Source organism: Lynx canadensis, chromosome D4 (assembly GCF_007474595.2).
Source record: "Lynx canadensis isolate LIC74 chromosome D4, mLynCan4.pri.v2, whole genome shotgun sequence".
Lineage (NCBI taxonomy): Eukaryota > Metazoa > Chordata > Mammalia > Carnivora > Felidae > Lynx > Lynx canadensis.
In genome coordinates this window covers 54,947,169-54,970,628 of record NC_044315.2, presented here as the reverse complement: position 1 = coordinate 54,970,628, position 23,460 = coordinate 54,947,169, and the positions used below count along the sequence as shown (strand labels likewise).

Below are 23,460 nucleotides of genomic sequence, written 5' to 3'. Positions count from 1 at the left end.
TAAAAGTATTTCTTTCCTTCCTTCCTGTTTTAAAAAAAGAGCTGCCCTCTCATCCCTATAAAGCTTATTCCTTCCCCTGTCCCATTTAGTTTTCTTAATTGTTTAAAAATGTAAATGTGATGATATCATTTCTCTGTCTGACTAGACATTCTGATTTCTTGGTCAACAGTATTTTTTAAAAACCACCCAGGTGAAACACACTGTACACACTGTATGTTAGCCAATTTGACAATAAATTATATTTTTAAAAAAACCACCCAGGTGATTTGCTGTGTCTTTTATGGCACTTCATTCTGTTCTCCTCCTTGCTCTGCACCTTCACTTCTACTCTCCAATCTTCAGAAGTCTACCTCTTTTCCAAACTTCAGGTTTCAGTTCAAATGTCACTGTCTATTGGAGGTTGTTTTCTGCCCCAGCACCCCATTTGCTTCATTCATGATACACACTACGTTTTATGTTGTTGGACTGTTTCCTTGTTTTTTCTACCTGTCTTCCTACTGCTAGGCTGGAAGCTTCCTGGGGTGAGAGCACCATCTCTGTAGTTCACCACTGAATCCCTAAAGCCAAGCAGAGTCTGACATATTTGCATTCACTAAGGATGTGAGGAATTAATAATAGGTAAGGAATTGCTTCTGATCCTGCCTTCTTATGGGGGCTTGTACCATTGATTTTCTTTTCTTTCTAGGATCTTTAGGTTTTCTCCACTGATCCATTTTCTCAGTATAAAAACATACTCAAAACCTTTCCATCCAAAATCAAACATATATAGGAAATTTGTCCTGGCACCCTTCTTTACCTAACTTTAGTCTTTTCTTTTTTCTTCTACGAAGAGAGGAAATTTAGCCTGAGGACTGGAAAGTTGGGGTCTGAAATCAGATTGCCTGGATTCAAATCCTGATGTTACCTACTAGATTTGAGGTCCTGAGCAAGTTCCTTCACTTCCTTGTGCCTCATTTTCCTTATCCATCAAATAGAGATAGTAATAGTACTTTTCCCAAGGAGTTGCTATCAGGATTAAGTGAGGTACTGTATACCTCACTTGGGTTCTAGTAAGCACTCTGTAAATATTAGCCATTATTATTACAACTCTGGATTCCTTAGAGTCATCATCTCCATTGACTGTTTCTACCATCTCCAACTTTCTGGAACCCCTCAAACCATTTATATTATTCTTTGTCCTGCAGCATTATCTAATTCTCACTTCACTTGATCTGGTTGAGGCAGGGGACTCTATTGAGCATTGCCACCATCTTTCCCCTTTTTCTGCTTACAACTTGCTTTTCCTTACTCCCACCTTTCTGAATGCCCCTTCCCCAGGTTTCTTCACTCATTTCTTCTTGTCTCTTGACTCCAGAGCTTTGTCCTCAATCTTCTTGTCTTTTCAGTTTTTGCATTGTCCTTGGGCAGGTTTGTCCACTTCCATGGTTTACAAACAAGTCTTTGCTGATGAAAACTTTTAAATCATTACCTTTACCCCAACCTTTCTCCTGAGCTACAGATCAGTAGTGACAAGTGTCCCTGAGGCACCTCCATTTGGAGGTCCTACATGGATGTCAGATTCTCCATATCTAAACCAAACACCTTAACTTGTCAGCACAGTCTCCTTCAATTTCTATTTCAATACTTCCTGTAAGATGTTTGCTCTCTGAACCATAAAGCAAATCCTCTGAATGCTAAACAAATGGCTGCATTTCTTTTAGGAACAAAGGAACAAGAGTTGAAGGTTATTAATTACCTCCCCCCCCCCCAATTAAGTATAGTATTGTACAGTGGAAAGAGAACATACTTTGGAATTAAATAGACACTAGTTTTAGTCTTAGCTCTAACCTTTACAAGCTGTGCGATTTAAAATGGGGATGATAGTGCTTACCTCTCAAGGTTGTTAGGATGAGCAAATAAAATGAGAGTGCAAAGCACTTGATACATAATAGATATACATCAAGTGGTAGCTTCATGTTTTCTTACTTTAGACTTACAACCTGCTTCATATGCTTATGTATTTTGAGTTCATAAATTTTCTCTGACCAGGGCCAGTGGTTGATGGAGTTGTTGGCACCAAAATGTCTAATTATTGTCTATTTGGAGACAACTGTGAACACAGCCTGTTGAATGGAGTTAACCAGCCAAGGTGAGATACCCCCATTGGCACATTTTCTAAGGGATTAATTAGTGTGTTTTCTTACACATCAAGTTACATGGTAATTCATTTGCCTGCTGCCTTGTAAAACAACTCTTTGAAACTCTTTCCTTTTAACTTTCCATGTTAAATCTAAATGGGTCTAGTTCAGTACATTGATGTCACAACTGCTCAAATGATAATCAGTGTAGCTCAATGGGGCGGAGTGGGACTTAGGGGGTAGAGAATGTTCACTGGGGTGTACAGAAGCCAATGCAAGTTGGATGGAAATTTTGTGAAATGTAAGGTTGTTGTTTTAGTGAGCTGATTGTGATCTGTATGTTTTTCATGGTCTTAGAGATAGTAGGGTCCCAAACATTTCCAGGTATGTTGTATTTGAGTTCAGTGCAGAGGGTGTCTGCATATCAAACCAAGTGATCCTCCAATGAGTAGAAAGTCCTGGTGATGGTGTTGGGGTGGGGTGGATGTCTGGCCAAAGCTGAATGTGGTGCTTTTTCCTATGTTGGGATGCTTTCATTACAGTCTCTGCAACAGCTGGTCACAAGGAAGTGGAAGACAAGGGTGTATAATGTATAGTACCTGTAATAACCACCAAGCACTCACTTCTAGCTCCTCATCTTATAAGAGAAACTGCAGTCGCTGGGTCACTGCAAGCGCAAAGCCATTGCCAATGTAGAAAGGATGGGTTAGCATAGGTTATTGTGAATCAAAAATGTCAAAGAAAATTGCACCAGATGGAGTTAGACAGACAAGGAAGACTTTATTCAAAATGACTGTAGAGTAGAGAGAGAGAGAACTCAACTCTGCTGAAACAAAAGGGGGAGAGTTTTTAGTTCTGGGATGAGCTAATGTAGGAGTACTGAGGGTGTTCGAAGGGAAGTTGGTTCAATGTGATGGTGTTTGCTAGTTGGTGCTCAAGGAAGTTAGACTCTGACTCTCCCACAAAGACTGGGAGATAGGGGCATTATCTTTCTGGATGATTACATTTCAAAGGAATGGCTCCCAGGTCCATGATAAAGACTTCCCTGGGTTGTATAAGTGGCAAGAGGCTGTGAGAAGATGTACATCTTCTCAGAGAAAGAATTTATAATTACAAGTTTTCTAAAGTAAATCCTTTAAGAAAAGGGAGGTCAGGTAGAAGCCTATCTAAAGTTTAATCAAGCTGAGGGGAAGTTTTTTTTTTTTTTTAATTTTTTTTTAACGTTTATTTATTTTTGAGACAGAGAGAGACAGAGCATGAACGGGGGAGGGTCAGAGAGAGGGAGACACAGAATCTGAAACAGGCTCCAGGCTCTGAGCTGTCAGCACAGAGCCCGACGCGGGGCTCGAACTCACGGAGCGCGAGATCGTGACCTGAGCCGAAGTTGGCCACTTAACCGACTGAGCCACCCAGGTGCCCCAAGGGGAAGTTTATTTAAGGCCAACTTGGTAAAAAGACAAACACCAATTGGAAATTTTCCAGTTGGAATGTTACAATGCATTACCACCCAGGTTATTCCAGTTTCTAAAAAAAAAAAAAAAAAAGAAAGAAAGAAAGAAAAGAAAAGGAAAGAAAAGAAAAGAAAAGAAAAAAGAAAAAAGAAGAAGAAAGTTACTCAAGGGCCTGTGTTCTTTTCCAAACCACTTTCCTTTATTCATGGAGGCTCTTTAAAAGACTCTGTAGCAAAAGATTAGAATTCTACTAAAAACCTTCTTTCCAATCTTCTACTGGGTTAGTAAAAGCTCAAAATAAAGCCTTCCTTTTAGGAAAATGTATTCCCTACTCTATACAGACTGTAGCATTTCAACGACTTCATTTTCTACTTCCCATGACTTGTCTTTATGGGGGGAGGTAATTTAGGATTTAGGATAATATTATTGAAGTGTTTAATGCATTAGCTTTTGGATCCTGGCTTTGAAATTTATAAACTGTGTTCTCTTGGGCATGCTTTTAACATCCTTAGCCTCAGTTATCCAATCTATAAAATGGGGGGAAAGTCTATTTACCTCTTAGAGATGCTATTAAAATCTTGGCACAAATGCCAACAAATGATAATAATTATTAATATTTTGCACAGTTATGGGGCTTCAAAAGGGAGTTTTAATGTAAAAATAAAAAACAATAAGTGCTGTTTCAGGTTTATTATCTGCTTTATGGAAAGTTTTCATTATTTTTATTTATTCATGATTGGGTTGCACAATTAACACAATTATTCAGGGACCAATTATTCTGGTTGGCATTATCTAAATTTTGCTTCTCTTCCAGCTTAATGAAACTTAATCAGGTGGGCAGGGTAATAAAAACACAAGTTGGGGCCACTCAGTATTATAACTCATTATCAGAGTTTAGGGTTGACTGAGTCAGAGGAAAACAATGATGTCTAGATCCTACTGACTGAGGAGAACCACTTCTGAGCCAGGAGGACTCCTTTGTCCCATAGCTCAAGGCTTAGATGAGGTAAAGGCATAGTGAGGCCTCCTTGGATCCTTTCCCCCAGTACAGGATTCTAAGACTGTAGGTAAGAGAAGATCCCAAAAGACCACAAATGGGAACAGAATCCTTTTTTGTAAAGCCTCGATCAGTCTGGCCTCCGTGTCCTCTCCATGACTTCTCTAGGTTCTCCCTGTTTTTTTGTTTGTTTATGAAGACCAAGGGTAAATGTGGATCCTGATAAATGGGAGGCAGCCTCTGGCCTATATGACCACTTGGTACAGTGGGAGAGAAGAGAGGGAGCAGAAACAATCTGTGAGAGATCTAGAAAAGGGGTCACTTCATATCTAGATGTAACCCCTTTGGTTTAACCATCTAAAGTTCCAGCCTCTATTGACTGCTGTGGCCCAGTTTGGAGCACTTGAATCAGAGCTCCTTCTTGGTGATATGTGTGTAGAAGGTGGTGTGTGTGTGGTTATGTGTGTGTGTGTGTGTAGAGGTATGGGGGAGGTCCATGGGCTTTCCTTATAGCCCCTCATCTCCACCTGTAGGGTCATTCTACTAGGTGATCTTAGGTGGTCAAAGGACAAGGATTTAAATATAGTTAAATCACATCATGAGAAAGTTATCATGAGAAAGTTTCAGTTTTTCTCACAGACATTCTGATTAAGTCAAGGAGAAAGAGGATTCATTTTTGTACTGGGATGCTTTTAACTCTATAAACCCTTGCGCCTCTTCATTAAAACAATTAAGTGAATCCATTCAAAGAAAAATGTTAACTCAATAATAGTATAGGTTGTGACCAAAAAAAAAAAAAAATCATGATTTGGAATGCACCTGATAAGGTAAATTCCTACCATTTTGGATGTAAGGAATCGTTAGATGAGAGGGTTTTCAGGGAATTTTATATCTTTATTCTTGATGAGCACCCACCTCAGGTAGTCAAAAGCTGGCTGCTAGAAGGAGGTATGATGAGATAAAGGGCAGATATTCCTGGATAACTGTCCAAAAAGAGTAGACATCAACTTTCGTCTAGAATAGGCAAGGTTTTCCCAGGTCAGCAGCCCCTGCCACATAACTACTGTGGGAAAAGCTAGTCAGGTGTAAGATACTATGTGAAGCACTTCAGGATGTTTGCTGGGATGTGCCCTGAGGCACCTCTTTGGTGGGTGATTCTTGGAGTTGAATTTCCTTAGTCAAGCTTTAGAGTTGCTTGATTTTTCAGGGCAAAGCAAAAGCAGGGATGTTGACTGGGTTAATGTAACTGTGTTACTTCCTCTTCTGTCCTTTACTTCTGAAAATCCACTGTAGTTCAGGTGCATACCAACCCCTGGAACAAACTGGAGATGATATGCTGGTGTGCTGTGGGAATTTTCAAGTCAAGGTAGCTATCAGCTACTTGTATCTATAGAGGCATATGGGTAAGGGGAGCATGACAAAGAAACTAGACATTAAAACCCTGTCAGTCACTACTGTCAGTAAACTCATTGGTAGAATTTGCAACATTGCACATGCTGTCCCTGCCATAGGGGGAAAAGTCGCAAACAAACTTGGAAATCCTTTGACTTTTGATCAAGATACTAGGTTTTTGGATTGTGCATCTACTTAAGGGCCACATATGTTTCTTTTGGCTCATACAGTAGATGTTTTCTTCATTCCTGACCCATTATGAGCTGATCAGACCTTTCTTGGGACACTCCTTTGGGGTTAAATTGGAGAGAGTGAGATATCTTTGCCAAAATTGTGAAACAGCCAAACTATGTCTGGTTTTTCACACATTTCCTTTCCAGGTCCTTTCCCCTGATTTCAGCATCCTTCTCGGTCCCTGCCACTAGACTCAGTCCTCTTCTATTGCCTGGGGTTCCTCTTTATAATAGAAGTCCATTCATGAACTTATTCCCACTGAGATACTCCCAGGATACTTCCCTTCTAAGCAATGTTATATTTAAAAAAAGAATTTATTCCTAGAAAAGGCAATGAAATTAATTGTATTAAAGTCATTGAAATTAGTTTAGCTATGGTTATACCTGGGGCAGAAGGTGGGGCTAGCTTAAGGGGGAGAAAGATTTTCAGTCCCCAAATCCTTGACTCCATCCATGGGGGAGATGAGCCTGGGGAAGGGATACTTCACCAGAGCCAGATTTGTTATCTGTTCACATCAGCTGTGGTGTGACCTGAGACACTTTACTCTCCTCCAGCATCCCCAGATGGAGAGTCACAAGAATAATGATTGTGTGACTTAGAAAATCACAAAATTTAACCTGCTATACAATAATGTGAGATGTATGTGCATTATTTGTGGGTGGTTTCCTCCAGACATTGTCTAAATAGTTTCTGTGGTAGTTTTGTATATTTAACTATGAATATATTCAGAAGGAATGCCATGGTAACCCACATGGAAAAGCCCAAGGAAAAGCAACTCATTCCTGTGGCTTATCTCTGAAATTAATTTTGCACAGAGTATTGCCTACATGAGTGTTTCTCTATTGAAGTGAATCACGATTAGTTCAGTTGGATTTGATCAGCAAATATAGGCAGATAACATTTCTTTTGCAGAGTCTATAAATATGAATCTTGAATGAAAGCTTCTGAAGACCAGTTTTCATGTAAATGAGAGGCTGGGGCTCTGACCCCTGGGTTGGGAAGGTATAATTGATCTGCAGTTGATGGAAGGACACTAGTTTTTCACATGGGGATACTGTCTGCTTAGTGACCGTCTAAAAAGAAGATGACAGTCCTCAGAGTTACTGGGTTATCATCTTCTTTTAGCTATGCTGGAAGGGCCAAGTAGCTGCAGAGCTCAAGTTGTCTCTCTCCTCCTCGGTTGGCAGCACACGTGGGATTTGTTAGCCGTAGCAGCCTCAGTGAGTTTGTGCGGGTGACCGTGACTCATTAGTCAGCCAGCGTGTCATGGTGCCCAAGAAGTAGTTGTCTCTGCCCTGAATGCAGGGAGTGCTCTCTGCAGCAATGTGGGGAGCCAATTAAAGAACAGTCTCTTGGGGATGCCAGTCCCCAGGGACTCCAGGGTTCCCTGGCCTGGCTGAAAATGTGCTCTGTCATGTCCAATGAGTTGGTTAGTCTATCACTGGATGGCTTCTTTCCATCTGAGCTGGCTATTTCTTCCCTAATGAAACGTTTGTGTTTTTCCTCCCCAGGGGAAAGGGGGAATGGTCACCTACTGGCTGGAAGGAAAGACATTTGCTGCAGTCCCCAAAGACGTCTGTGGCACTTCTGTCCCCATTTAAGGACCAGAGTGAAACTCTTTTAATTTAATTCCTGGAATCATTAACAACAAATATCTCTATAACTCAGCTTAAAGTAATTTCTCTGTTATACATGTGGTTTTTGACTCTTTCTAGCCATGTAGCCCATCACAGTCTTTTCATGAAACATAGAGGGGCTTAGAGTTTTAGAATTTTAGTGGCATCTTGGGCCAAAGGGAAGGGAGACATCTACACACTTCAGATCATCTGAAACCACAGAGAATTAAAATTGAAAATGGTTTATTTCTCTCTGTTTCTTTTTCTCTTTCCTTTTTTTGGGGGGTGGGGAATGAGTGAAGAGAGGGTAGGGGTGTACATGCAGGCAGAAGGAGAGAGCACCAAGTCTGGTGGCAGTGAGGATCAAGGTTATACTGTTTGGGTGGTAGATGTTGGTTTCATTAAGCATGGTCAGGGCTGATCTTCAAGATTTTGAGATTGGCAAATTTATTCCCTAAGCCCCTTTACTCCTTTTCTATATCTGCTTCCTTTTTTAATGTGGTCCCTACCCCACTCCTTCCCCACCATGTACTTTTCCTTGCCTCCCACTCATGGCCACTCTCTCATCCAGAGTTCTAGATCATATCCCCCTCCACGCTCCCAGTCAAACCCAACTATTCTGTGGAAACTCATTAGTGACTGGCTTATTGTTAATTGAATGAATTATTCTTGTTGAGATATTAAATTTGGATAGGAAAAGTGATCTCTTTTGCATTTTAATAGGGATCACCATTGTTTTATCTCTTAGAAGTAACACATAGTGAGAACCTAGGTTTGGGGGCAAGCCCCATAGAAGGGGATTTTTAGCAATCAATCTTCAATGACTTCCAAAGAGGAAAGTGTTTGTCTGTCCTTATTAAGAATTGTACATCCTTTTGGGGCTCCTGGGTGGCTCAGTTGGTTAAGCATCCGACTTCGGCTCAGGTCATGATCTCGCGGTCCATGAGTTTGAGCCCCGCGTCAGGCTCTGTGCTGACAGACAGCTCAGAGCCTGGAGCCTGTTTCAGATTCTGTGTCTCCCTCTCTCTCTGACCCTCCCCCGTTCATGCTGTCTCTCCCTGTCTCAAAAATAAATAAATATTAAAAAAAAAAAAAGAATTGTACGTCCTTTTAAACAAGATCGTTGGTGGGGCGCCTGGGTGGCGCAGTCGGTTAAGCGTCCGACTTCAGCCAGGTCACGATCTCATGGTCCGTGAGTTCGAGCCCCGTGTCAGGCTCTGGGCTGATGGCTCAGAGCCTGGAGCCTGTTTCCGATTCTGTGTCTCCCTCTCTCTCTGCCCCTTCCCCGTTCATGCTCTGTCTCTCTCTGTCCCAAAAATAAATAAACGTTGAAAAAAAAAATAAAAAATAAAAATAAACAAGATCGTTTGTTTCCTTTCAGTCTGAGTCTTAGTTCAGGATACAGAAGGAAAACTAGAAGCTTTTAGAGGTCAGTTTTCCTTTTGATATATTGAGAGTTGCTTTCTAGCTTTTGGTTCAGGCTGGTAGAGTTTCTTGCCATAGGTACTAAATCCTTTTCAACTTCCTCTACATTTTAATTAGGCAATTTGAATAAGGAGGAGGAATCAGAAGGAATGCACCTATTCACATGCTCTGGGACCCCCTCAAAACCACCACATTTATCTTCAGGGATAGAGGTCCCTCTTTCACAGCCCAGAGCCCTGGGCTTACACTGTGTTTACCTCCCACACCCACTTCTCCACCTCCACTTTGTTCCATCCCTTATAGCTTGCCAGACTTACAATCTGGTTCTAATCTTGTCACTTCTGACCTCAGAGAAGCTCCCCTAGCTCTTTGTCCTAATTGAATACAGACACTTTACTCTGGCATCTTAGACCCTCCATGGTAATAAAGTGCTGCATTTGCTATGTGCCATGCATTGTTCTAAGCAGTTTACACATATTAATTGATTTCATTCTCACAACCCTCTGAAGCAGGCCACTATTATTCTCCCTATTTTACAGCTTAAGAAACTGAGGTACAGAGAATTTATCCTTAAAGTCACAAACCTAATAAGAAGCAGAGTGGGGACTTGAACCCATGCAGTATGGCCCTGGGAGTGCATACCCTTTAGTACCATAGTATGGTGGACCCTACATTCCTCTCCATGTACCTTTCTCACTGCTTGCTCACTGTACATCCGATGGAACAAAATGGCTCATTGTTTCCAGAACACCTGCCCTTGCTTCCTGGGAGTCACACCTTTGCCTTTGCTCTTCCCTTCAGTCACTATACTCTCCTTAGCTCTGTTGGTTCAATTTCTTAAAACACCAGCCCCTCCATGAAACCTGAACCCAACACCACCTTTCTTTGAACCCAACACCACCATCAGAGTTACTTCTTACTAAATACTCAGTTTTGGTCACCTTGCCAGATAGTCAACAGCAGGCACTGACCTTGAACAACAGTAGGCGCTGAAGCCCCAACACAGTAAAAAATTTGAGCATAACTTTTGACTCTCCCCAAAATTAACTATTAATAGCCTACTGTTGACTGGAAGCTTTACCTATAACATAAATAGTTGATTAATACATATTTTGTGGGGGGGGGGGGGGCGCCTGGATGGCTCAGTCGATTAAGCCGCTGGCTTCAGCTCAGGTCATGATCTCACAGTTTGTGAGTTTGAGCCCTGCATGAGGCTCTGTGCTGACATTTTCTTTTCTCTGGCTTACTTAATATAAGAATACAGGATATAATATGTATACCATACAAAATAAGTATTAAAAGGTTTTTTTTTAATGTTTATTTATTTTTGAGAGAGAGACAGAGTGTGAACGGGGTGGGGGGGGGTAGTCAGAGAGAGAGAGGGAGACACAGAATCCGAAGCAGGCTCCAGGCTCTGAGCTGTCAGCACAGAGCCTGATGCAGGGCTCAAACTCACGAACGGTGAGATCAAGACCTGAGCCAAAGTCGGCCGCTTAACCGGCTGAGCCACCCAGGCACCCCTGAAACATTTTTTTTCTGAAAAAATATTTTTCCCTGTAAAACTGTACTAAGTGTGCTTAATTTGTTCCCTAATCTTTCATTAATCAAATAGTATGTAACTGCCAACCTGAGGTTCTGATCAGCAGGAACAAATGCCACTACCTCATGGAGCTGGGTTAACTCCAACAAAGGCATAAGCACTTTAGTTAGCCAATGTGGGTTTATTGAGAAGAGTGTACCTTTTGTCATCAAGTTTTAATATAGAATGAAATAGTTCTAACCCCTCACTTATATACAGACCACTGGTCAAGTTGGGTAGAGGGCTTGTCAATGTTTTGGAAGCCTGACCCAAGTCAAAATCAAATGGACTTCTGGGCCGTATCCTGTCTTCACCAAGGTTTATGCCTTGTCTGTCTAAATGTGCCAGTATTGGAGGGTTGTTAACTGGCAGATGTTCTGGGGCCCATTCAGACCCCCTGCCATATATTAATATGAAGCCAGCACCTAAGGAAACTCATGAGGGGTTCTACCTAGAATTCTGCACATCTCTTTTTCTAATCATCTTATCTCTGGTGGTCCTAATAATTTACAATTTTTGTATAGGGAGCTTCACCATCCATCTCTTTTGAGAAGGGAGATAATGTTTATCTCATAGAATTGTGTTAGAGTTCCCATACCTCACTGAAGTACACATGAATCAATTAGTATTTTATTTCTGAGTAAAAGAGGAATATCATTATTATCAGGGCAAGTGATAAGTGTAAACTAATGGGGTTGGCAAATGTCAGCATTATTGGGCCATGCAAGAGCTAGGAGAAAGGAATAACCAGATGTGAGAATTGTTGTTGTGGGAAAATGGAGAGGATTTGAGGATTGGTCGGATGAGGAAGCATGAAGAGAATGGAGACATTAAAGGTAACAAGAGAACTGAAGTTTCCACAAATGCTGGAAGTGTTGACCCAGGGCTGTGGGGTTAGGAGGTCTGGTGACACATGTTGGGAAGAAAGTGGATGCCCATTCCAAGGCAGAGAGTAGGAGAGAACTGTGATTTTCCCTCAGAATTTTCTTTAATCCATATTTACTTTGTAGCAGGAAGAGGAAGCCATGCAAGTTTATTGAGATATGTGGGTTAAAAAATAGTTTTCAGGGGTGCCTGGTGGCTCAGTCACTTAAGCATCTGACTTTGGCTCAGGTCATGATCTTGTGGTTTGTGATTTTGAGCCCTGCGTCGGGCTCTGTGCAGACAGCTCAGAGCCTGGAGCCGGCTTTGGATTCTGTGTTTCCCTCTCTCTGCCCCTGCCCCACTCATGATCTCTCTCTCTCTCTCTCTCTCTCTCTCTCCCTCCCTCCCTCCCCCCAAAATAAAGAAATGTTACAAAAAATAGTTTTCAGTTAGACATCAGATGGGAAGGTCAAGCAGTTTAAGGAGAGACAGTGATAGCTGTAACAATATTGATAATTATGAAGATATGCTATACATTTTTCTCTGCTTCCTTATTTCTCCTGGGGGAACAATATCTAACTGGCTATATAAGATACTGTGAAGATGCTACTCCTGAGTGTCATAATATGTTTCTTCTGCTGGGGATGTTTCTAGATTGACAGTACCTGTGAAGGGATATGAGCTGATTTTCTGTTGGGGATAATCAGCCGACTTTTGAGTATGGCAGGCAACCTACAGATTGGCATCTTGTGTGAGGCTGGTGAAGGACCTAGTGACTGCACTATTTGCCATCTATATCAGCCACTGGAGAAAGGATGAAGGTGTCAGAAGCATGGACTCAGAGCTGACTGTCATAGGTTGAGATCCTTAAGATTTTGGGAAGGGGATAGTAATTAAACATTAAGTGACTAAGCATGAAAGTTTTGGAATTTTTTTCCAGAGGAAAAGATGCATGTATATGAACACACACACACACACACACACACACACACACACACACACACACTTTTATGGAGTTTGGTCGTGGATTCCAACTTGAGAACTCATTATGTATGATACACTTTCTAGAGTTGTATGGATTCTTATTAGCTTTCGGAGGAGAGAAATGCTTTGTAATAATCTCCATTTAGCTAAAAAAGGTAATTTCCTTTTCCTTTTAAATAGACTTTGTTTTTTAAACATTTTATTTATTTTTTTTGAACTTTATTTTTTAGAGCAGTTTTAGGTTCCCAGCAAAATTGAGCAGAAGGTACACAGATTTCCCATATACCTCCGCCCCTACACATACATAACCTCCTGCATTATCAGCATCCCCCACCAAAGTGGTACACTTGTTACAGTTGATGAACCTATACTGACACATTATTATATAACCCAGAGTCTGTAGTTTACCTTAGGGTCCACTTTTGCTGTCGTACCTTCTATGGGTTTGGACAAATGTATAATGACATGTATCATTAAAGCATCATGCAGAGTAGTTTCACTGCCCTAAATCCTCTATGTTTCATCTATTCATCCTTCTTTCCTCCTAACCCCTAGCAAAGACTGATCCTTTTACTGTCTATATCTATAGTTTTGCCTTCTCCAGAATATTGTATAGTTGGAATCAGACAGTATGTAGTCTTTTCAGAATGACTTCTTTCACTTAGTGATGTGCATTTAAGATTCTTCCATGTATTTTCTTTTTCTTTTTTTTTTTTTTTTTAATTTTTTTTTTTCAACGTTTATTTATTTTTGGGACAGAGAGAGACAGAGCATGAATGGGGGAGGGGCAGAGAGAGAGGGAGACACAGAATCGGAAACAGGCTCCAGGCTCTGAGCCATCAGCCCAGAGCCCGACGCGGGGCTCGAACTCACGGACCGCGAGATCGTGACCTGGCTGAAGTCGGACGCTTAACCGACTGCGCCACCCAGGCGCCCCTAGATTCTTCCATGTATTTTCATGGTTTGATAGCTCATTTCTTTTTAGCGCTGAATAATATGCCATAGTCTAGATGTACCACAGTTTATTTTTCCATTCACCCACTGAAGTATATCCTGATTGCTTCCGAGTTTTGGCAATTATGAATAAAGTTGTTACAAATATCTGCGCATAGGTTTTTGGGTCATACATTTCAACTTTTTCAAGTAAATACCAAGGAGTGCAATATAGTAAGAGTATGTTAGTTTTGTAGGAAATCCACAAACTACTTTCCAAAGTGCTGTACCATTTTGAATTTCTATCAACAATGAATGAGAGTTTCTATTGCTCCACAACCTTCTGAGCATTTGGTGTGGTCAGTGTTTTAGATTTCTTTTTTTTAATTTTAATTTTTTTTTTTTTTTTTACTTTAGAGAAAGAGAGAAGCACAAGTGGAGGAAAGGGGGAGGGGCAGAGGGAGAGAGTTTTCATGTTCAGTGTGAAGCCAGACTAGGGGCTCGACCCCACGACCCTGGGATCATGAGCTGAGGCAAAACCAAGAGTAAGACGCTCAATCCACTGTATCACCCAGGTGCCTCTCTGTACCTTTTAATATGATCACCTGATTTTTCTTCTTTAGCTTGTTGATATGAAGGATTACATTAATTGCTTTTTGAATGTTGAAGCAACTATGCCTACCTGGGGTAAATACCACTTGGTTGTGTTGTACGATTCTTTTTATATGTTGTTGGATTAGATTTGCTAATATTTTGTCAAGGATTTTTGCATCTATGTTTGTGAGAGATATTGGTCTATAGTTTTCTTTCCTTTTGAAGTCTTTGTCTGGTTTTGGTATTATGGTAATTCTGAGTCATAGAATGATTTAGGAAACATTCCCTCCCATCAGAAAGAGATTGTAGAGAATTGGTTTAATTCCTTTCCTAAATGTTGGTAAGAACTTATCAGTGAACCCATGTGGATCTGGTGCTTTCAATTTTGGAAGGTTATTAATCATTGATTCAATTTATTTAATAGATATTGGCCTATTCAGATTGTCTATTTCTTCTTATGTGAGTTTTGGCAAATTGTGTCTTTCAAGGAATTGGTCCTTTTCATTCCAATTATCAAATTTGTGATAGAGTTGTTCACAGTATTCATTTACTATCCTTTTAATGCTCATGGGATCTGTAGTGATAACCCCTTTTTCACATCTGATATATTCTGCCTGCTGGATCTGCCTCTTTTTGATAGAAGGGTATTCATGTCTCCAACTATTTCTCCTTGCAGTTCTGTTGGTTTTTAACTCATGTATTTTGCACTATGTTGTTAGTTGCATCCACATCAAAGGTTGCTGTATCTCCTTGGTGAATTGATCCCTTTATCATTATGTAATGTCTCTCTGTCTTAGTATGGGCTGCCATAATGAAATACCATTGACCAGTTGGCTTAAACAACAGACACTCATTTTCTCAGTTTTTATATCAGGCTGGGAGTCTGAGATAAGGGTGCCCGCATGGTTAGTTTCTGGTAGGGCCTCTCTTTCTGGCTTGTAGGTGGCTGCCATCTTACTGGGTGCTCACTTGCTGTCTTCTTTGAGCACATTTGGAGAAAGAGAGAACAAGCTCTCTGTGTCTCTTCTTAGGACACTAATCCTACTATATCAGTGACCCACTATTAGGACCTCATTTAGCTTTACTTCCCTCCTTATAAGCCCTATTCCCAAATGTAGTCAAATTGGGGCATAGGGAGTCAACATACGAATTTGGGAGGACACAATTCAGTTCATAGAACCCTCTTTATCCCTGAAAATTTTCTTTGCTCTGAAGTCTGCTCTGTCTGAAATTAATAATAGTTACTCCAGCTGTCTTTTTAGAAAAAAATTTTTTTAATCTTTATTTTTGAGAGAGAGAGAGACAAAGTGTGAGTGGGGGAGAGACAGAGAGAGGGAGACACAGAATCTGAAGCAGGCTCCAGGTTCTGAGCTGTCAGCACAGAGCCTGACGCGGGGCCTGAACTCACAAACTTCGAGATCATGACGTGAGCTGAAGTCAGATGCTCAACTGACTGAGCTACCCAGGTGCCCCTCCAGTTTTCTTTTGATTAGTGTTAGCATGGTATATTTTTCTCTATTCCTCTACTTTTAATCTACTTTGTATTTATAGTGGATTTTTTATACACAACATATAGTTGAATCTTATTTTCTGATCCACTTTGCCTATCTTTGTCTTTTAATTGGTGTGTTTAGGCCATTGTTTAAAGTGGTTATTGATATAGTTGGATTAATATCTACCATATTTGTTACTGTTTTCTATTTGTTGCTCTCATTCTTTATTCCTAATTCTGTCTTCCACTCTTTTTCTGCCATTTGTGGTTTTATTTTTATTTTTTTATTTTTTAAAGTTTATTTATTTTGAGAGGGGGGAGGGGCAGAGACAGAGGGAGAGAGAATCCCAGGCTGGCTCTGTGCCATTAGCACGGAGCCTGATGCGGGGTTCAAACTCACGAACCATGAGATCATGACCTGAGCTGAAATCAAGAGTTGGACACTCAACCAACTGAGCCAGTCAGGCACTCCTGCCATTTGTAGTTTTAACTGAGCATTTTCATTTTTCTCCTTTCTCTTAGCATATTGGTTATACTTTAAAAAACAACAACAACATTTTTAGTGGTTGGCCTAGAGTTTGCAACACACATTTATGACTTACCCAAGCCTACTTTCTAATAACACTACACCACTTCACTCGCAGTGCAAGTACCTTATAACAAAATATTCCTAATTTCTCTCTCTTGTCCTTTGTGTCATTGTTGTCATTCATTTTTCTTAACTATGGGTTGTAATAATCAAGTACATTATTGATATTGTTATTTTGAATAAATTGTTATTTGTTAGAGCAATTAAGAGTAAGAATAAGAAAGTTTTTTATTTGATCTTCACTTATTCCTTCTCTAATGTTCTTCCTTTCTTTATTAGATCTAAGTTCCTTTATGTACATCCAAGTTCCTAACCAAGATCCTAATCATTTTCCTTCTCTCTGAAGAATTTCTTTTACATTTCTTGCAAGATAAGATGCTTTTTAGGATCATGTCCCAAATCAACTATTTGTACTCAAATACTTGGCTCTGGTCTGCTTCTAGGGGAACTCAGCTGAAGACAGTTAATTGAAAAAAAAAATCCTGTTGGATAGAAAGAGTTATAAATTGCCTTTAATCCTCTATAGAATGTAGTGAAGTATAAATGAATAAAAAATAAGTAAATGGTAGTGTTGACTTTTATGTAACTCAGTTTTTATAACTTTTAGTTTTGAAATAATTTCAAGCATACTAAAAAGTTGCAAGAGCAGCACAAAAAATACCAACATACTTTCACCCACTTTCCCATGTACTCTTCAAACAGGTTGCCACATCTGCCTTATTAGTCTTCTGAACCTTTTGGGAGTAATGTGCAGGCATGATACTTCTTTCCCTCTAGCACTTCAGTGTCTAAATCCCTAAGAATGAAACGTTCTTTTGAATGACCATAATACAATTATCAAAATCAGAAAATTAACATGGATATAATACTATTATCTCCAAACTTTATTAAAATTTTTCTAAGTTTCCCAATAATATTTAACAGCTGTTTTTTTCCCTCTGATCTAGTACCCTATCCAGGATCACACATTGCATTTGGTATCATGTCTCTAGTCTTTAATCCAAGACCATTTCTTAGTCTTTCATGAACTTGACATTTTGAAGAGTACTGGCCAGTTCTTTTGTAGAATGTCCGTTGGTAGATTTTTCTGATGTCTCCTTATGATCAGATTGGGGTTATTCATTTTTTGGCAGAAATACCATCAAAGTAATGATTTCTCCTTCTCACTGCAGAGTATCAGGAGGCACCATTGCTGGTGATATGAACTTTGGTCACTAGTTAAGATTATGTCTACCAGGCTTATCTACTGTATAATTACTGTTTCTCTTTTTGTAATTAATAAGTGTTTTATGGAAACATCATGAGATAGGAAGTAGTGTTTGAAATAGGATGGAAATATGCCACAGGGACAGGAGCAAGCTTCAAGGAATTTCCCCCTGGCCAAATCTGGGACAATTTGAGCTTTAAACAATGATAGTAACAGATTATAACCCATGCATGAAATAATCCATGACAATTTGATAATTAAAAATTGATAGAAACAGATTAGAACTCATTGCATAAAGTAATAATCCATGAGTCCATATTTGTTTATAAATAAGTAAGTGAACAAATAAATGGAGAAGGAAAAGTTCTTTCTGAGAGTAGAATTCCAACTGATAAAAGTATAGTGAATGAAGAAAAGTGAATATTTAACAGCCATTATGGTAATAATGGTAATATGGTAATATTTAATGGTAATATGGTAATAATTAGGCAGGAATCCTCAGTGGATGTTAGAACTTTCGTCATTGGATTATAATCAGGTTATAATTATATGCTATTATTATATATATTAATAAATGTGTAGTGAATGCCAAACAGAAGGTTTATGTCCTCCCTGGACTTTAAATAACCTGAGATCTTGTAGAGAAGGTGTACACAAATTATTACAACACAGAGAAGAAATTGATGGTGTATCACATAAAATGAAGAGGAATATGAAACTATCTAAGAAAGAATACTAGACAGAATGCACAATGTGTCTGACCCACTGTGGTAATTTCTTTTGTATTGCCCCCCACATGCAAGCCATTCCCCAACATCAGATGTTTTCAATGAGCAAGAAAACAAGCTGCTAGTCCTTTGGACTGATGAGTGAGGAGGGAGAGAGATGTTTTTGCAGACAGCTGCTTCTTCGGTTTCCAAGGGAAACAGTGGTAGAAGCTGCATCAGAAAAGGAGTGGGAAGGCTGTGGTTTAGCACAGATGGGCCATTTTATCAGGTATTTATACATAAGTGGTTACCTGGACTTCCTCAGTGACACAGGATTGTGGAGAATATTAAAATGTTTGAATAGTGATAAACAACAGATTTTAATTTTTATTTATGAATTTCTTAGAAAAACCTTTTTTCTTGGAATTCACTTTTCCCATAATCTATCAAAGCCCAAGTATATTGCTCTTTCAAGGGCATAGTATATTTTTCTCTTCTACACAGTTCACGTATCTCAGTCACAGGTAGGGAAGAATAAAATTAGCCATTGGGGTCTGTGCACTTACAGCATGGCTAAAATAGTACAAAAGAAAATAATAAAGTAAACCACTGTTTATTCTAGCTGATTGGGCAGGCTTTCAAGATCTCTTGTGAAGTCTCTATTTCAAAGTCATCATTGGAACCTGGTTCAGATACCTGTCCCATGTCCCAACACAGCTGTGAAGTATCCTGCCGGGGAGCTCAGGAGTGGCCTGGCAGGGAGAGGAATCAACCAGGAATGGTTGGAACAAACTAGATCATGATGGAATTGGCTTTTACCAGGCAGGCCAGGAGTCTAAAGAGGGCCTAGTCCTGACTAGGACTTGTCACTAGTCAAAAGGTCTGGCTTTGGGGCACATGGTCTCTGTAGGACTTGGAGGCAGGCAGAAAGGGTCATGAGCCCAGTTGAGCAAATTGGGCTCCAGTTTCATCAAGGAAGGGGGGGAACACTTTCTAAAAGTAGATCTTAGGGATTAGACAAATAATTATTTATTAATTCAAATTATTTACTGAGTGCCTATTATACACCAGTCATTAGATCCAAATGCTACTGCATGATTGGACCCATGGGTCTATACTAAACTTATGGCTATAAAACCAATTGAAAGCTCAAGTAGTGGTGAGGAAGCAACCAGGAACCATCACCATTGGCATCATCTGAGAATTTCACAGTAATGTAAATTCCACTGAATCAGAGACTCTGGGGGTGAGTTCCAGCAATCTGTATTTTAACAGGTCCTATAGGTGATTCTGATGTATCTTAGAGTTTGGTAACCACTGGACTACCTTGATGATATTTTCTCAGGTCTTGAATGAGGCTGAGAATGCTAGTCTTATGGGGATGGGACTAGGGAAGGCAGGGATTCCAATTTCCCATGGGTTGCTAGTGCCATAACTTACTTCTTCTGTATCATAAAGCTTCTTAGAACTCTTATAAACACTCCTCACCAATTTCTGGTATCTAGGACTAATTTAATTTCTGAGTTGAAGGCAGGACCTGGCAACCTTTTTTGAGCAAAACTTGGATACCTAGGAAATTAGCGTCTGGAGGCAAAATATGTCTGGCAGATATATCTTTGCTCTGATCACCCAAATTCTCCCTGCTAAGGGAAGAGTAGTTTGTTAGAGGACTGTTCTTGGGTAAATGGCAAGGGCCATGAACATGAGGGTAATTCTGGAGATTATGTAACTTCCTTCTCTTTCCTTTGACTCTTTATTTTGATTTCTGGAAATTTGTCTTCTTTTTCATGATTAGTGCTTCTAGATTTAGAGATTAGGGCAAGATTTCACAATGCTAGTCCTGAGGACAGCTCTACAGAATGCTGCAAACTCAGTTCCCTTCTTGTATATCACAAAGCATGTGAATAAATAAATGGCTTTATGGAATTCTACATTTATTAATTCAACAAGTACTTATTTAGTGCATACTCTGTACTAGGTCCTGTTCTGGATGTTGGGGATACATACTGTTAAAAAAAAATATGTTTATCTTGGTTTAGCCCAGTAATTCCCAAACTTATTTGAGTGTTAAAATTTTTTATTGTGTAGGGGCGCCTGGGTGGCGCAGTCGGTTAAGCGTCCGACTTCAGCCAGGTCACGATCTCACGCTCCGTGAGTTCGAGCCCCGCGTCAGGCTCTGGGCTGATGGCTCAGAGCCTGGAGCCTGTTTCCGATTCTGTGTCTCCCTCTCTCTCTGCCCCTCCCCCGTTCATGCTCTGTCTCTGTCTGTCCCAAAAATAAATAAACGTTGAAAAAAAAAATTAAAAAAAAAAATTTTTTTTATTGTGTAACATATATTCACATATAAAGGAACTAACATAGCACGGGACACTCTTTGAAAATGATAGATGTATCTGTGCAGGAATAGATATATCTGTACAAGAGACATGAGTTCCAGGCAGCTGAAGTAAGGGAGAAATTAGGGACATTTTGAAACACAGAAAATGTTGACCACAGAGATATATATCCAGTTAATTTCACAATCATTGTTGGCTACTCCATGATGGAAAAAAGTTTTCCCTTATATCAAGCTGTCTGTAATAATTATAAGTATCACAGTAATGGTGATTTTAGCTGTTTATATCAAATATTTTCACTTAATATCTCTTAATATCACTTAAGAGCTCTAAATTATTTTATTTCATTATTTATTTTTTTAATGTTATTTATTTATTTATTTTTGAGAGAGACAGAGAGCAAGTGTGGGAGCAGAGAGAGAGGGCAGGGGAGGGAGACACAGAATTGGAAGCAGGCTCTGGGCTCTGAGCTGTCAGCACAGAGCCCAATGTGGGGCTCCAACCCACAAACAGTGAGATCATGACCTGAGCCAAGGTCGGATGCTTAACTGACTGAACCAGCCAGGTGCTTCACAAGCTCTAAATTATTTTAGACACAGTCGGAGCCTCCGCCACTCCCACAGCTGCCTGGAACAGACGGGACCTTGCCTCTCTGCCTCACCTTCCTCACCATGCCTTCGGAGAAGATCTTCAAGCAGCACCACACCTTCCAACAAAGAATAGAAGATGTCCGACTTATCCGAGAGCCCCCGCATCCTATGAAAATCCCAGTGATAATAGAACAGTACAAGGGTGAGAGCTACTTCCTGTCCTGGACAAAACCAAGTTTCTTGTACCTGATCACGTCAACATGAGTGAGCTCATCAAGATCTTTAGGAGGCACAGCATTCTTCCTGTTAGTGAATGGACACAGTGTGGTGAGTGTGTCCACGCACATTTCTGAAGTATATGAAAGTGAGGAGGATGAAGATAGATTCCTGTATATGGTATACACTCAGGAGACATTTGGAATCAAAGTGTCTGTGTAAGACTAGAAAAGTACATCTGTTCTAGAATTTTTTTCAGCCCTTACTAAGGAAAAAAGGGATTTTACCAACTGAGATTGATCCATTCATCCAACCACAGATCGTCAAGACAGTAGTGTTCCTGCCTAGGAGTTGTAGGAAGTTGTTTTGTACTGCAGGCAGGAAAACGGAGCTCCAAATGAGCACATTCAGCTTTGGAAAACTATTATTTAACCGAGGCTGTTTTTTTTTCAAATTTAGAAGTTTGGAGATAAAATACTTTGCATTCTAAGTTGCCAATAATAATAAAAAAAAGAGCTCCAAATTATTTTAGTGCATCTAAGAGCAAAACAATTGTTTGAAAGGTGGACTGCTTAATTTGATTAGTTATTTGTCTCCAAGTGGAAAGGAACCTTGCCCCTGAAATGCGACCAAATCAAACAGTTGCTTGTTGAATCAATTCTTCTTAAAGTAGAATTCTGTTAAACCTGTGAACTCTAGTCAAGATGAGTCTAATCTTCCTTCCTTATGGTTGTGCTGCAGACAAGCAGGCTGGCCAGGCCTTCTTCCTCTGTATAATAAGAGGCCAATGGGATTATTTCTAAGCTTCTTCCATCTCTGACAGTCTGGTACAGGGTCTCTTGGCCTAGCAAAGCCTAAATGTGATGGGGGGAGAGGCTCAGGGCATGGCTTGGCCCTTCTCTACCTGGCCCCCTCTCCAGCCATCTAATGATGTTGTGCATTTCTCCAAATAAATATGTGTTGTGCTTTCTCTTCTTTCTTTGCCTTCATAAACAGTGTTTTCTTGGCTTGGAACACTTTCTTCCCTCTTTAGTCAGCTACTTCCTACGCATTCTTCAGGTCTCATATCAGACATTTTCTCCCATGACACTGTGATATTGTGATTCATATTAAGGAATGTGTATTTGGTCTTTGTCCAGTTTCTGGCATAAAGCTCCTAAAACTGTAGAAATTTCCTAGGTGGTGACCACCATGAAGGTGTCTTTTGTTATGTCAGTGAGGTGACTTTTGGAAAACCCCTGGGTCACCAGATGGGGGCTGGTTGCCAGGGGAATCAACCTCTTGATTAGAGGGTTGGAAATTTCAGTCCCACCCACTGATCTCTGGGGAGGGGAGTGGGGCTGGAGATTGAGTCAGTCACCAATGGCCAATGATTTGATCAATTATGCCTATATGATGAGGCCTCTCTATAAAAACCCAAGAGGTTGGACCAGGAGACTTTTCAGGTTGATGAACAGGCTGAGATTCAGTGAGAGTGGTATGATCTGAGAGGGTATGGAAGCTCTGTCCCTTTTTTTTTTTTTTAATTTTTAAACGTTTATTTTTGAGAGAGAGGGAGAGAGAGATAAAGTGCGAGCAGGGGAAGGGCAGAGAGAAAGGGGGACAGAGGACCCAAAGCTGACTCTGAGTTGACAGCAGAGAGCCCCATGTGGGGCTGGAACTCACAAACTGTGAGACCATGCTGAAGTTGGACACTTAACCAACTGAGCCAGCCTGGCGCATTGTTTTACTCAGCAGCCTCCCCCTGCTAGGCTGTGAGCTCCATAAAAACAGGAGCTTTGTCTATTCGTTGTGGTATCTCAGACCAGCACAACACCCAGCACTGCTTAACCAGGACTTGTTGAGTGAAGGAATGCATGCTAGGCTGCTTGTGGAAAGAGAGGATACAGAGGACAGAGACCAGGCAAGGCTGACAAAGGTGTAATCAGTGACTCTTCTCCTGTGTTAGGACCTCCATGAGGCCATGATTGCACATTGCCCTTCATTGTGTTTGCTGCTGGCCTCTATTCTAACACAGGAGGGTGAGCGGTGAGCTTTGGAGGGACTTTAGGCTTGTGGGGGAGCAACAATTCTGGGCTCCATGTTTTTCCTACCTGAAGGGTGAGAGCCTTTTGGGGGCTGGGAATCTCCAGGGAGG

The 23,460-nt window shown here is 40.4% G+C and overlaps 1 pseudogene; it reads left to right on the top strand.

Annotated features, from left to right (window-relative positions):
- The first annotated feature begins 1,934 nt into the window (after positions 1 to 1,934).
- LOC115498945 lies at positions 1,935 to 21,819 on the top strand (annotated as a pseudogene).
- The last annotated feature ends 1,641 nt before the right edge of the window (positions 21,820 to 23,460 follow it).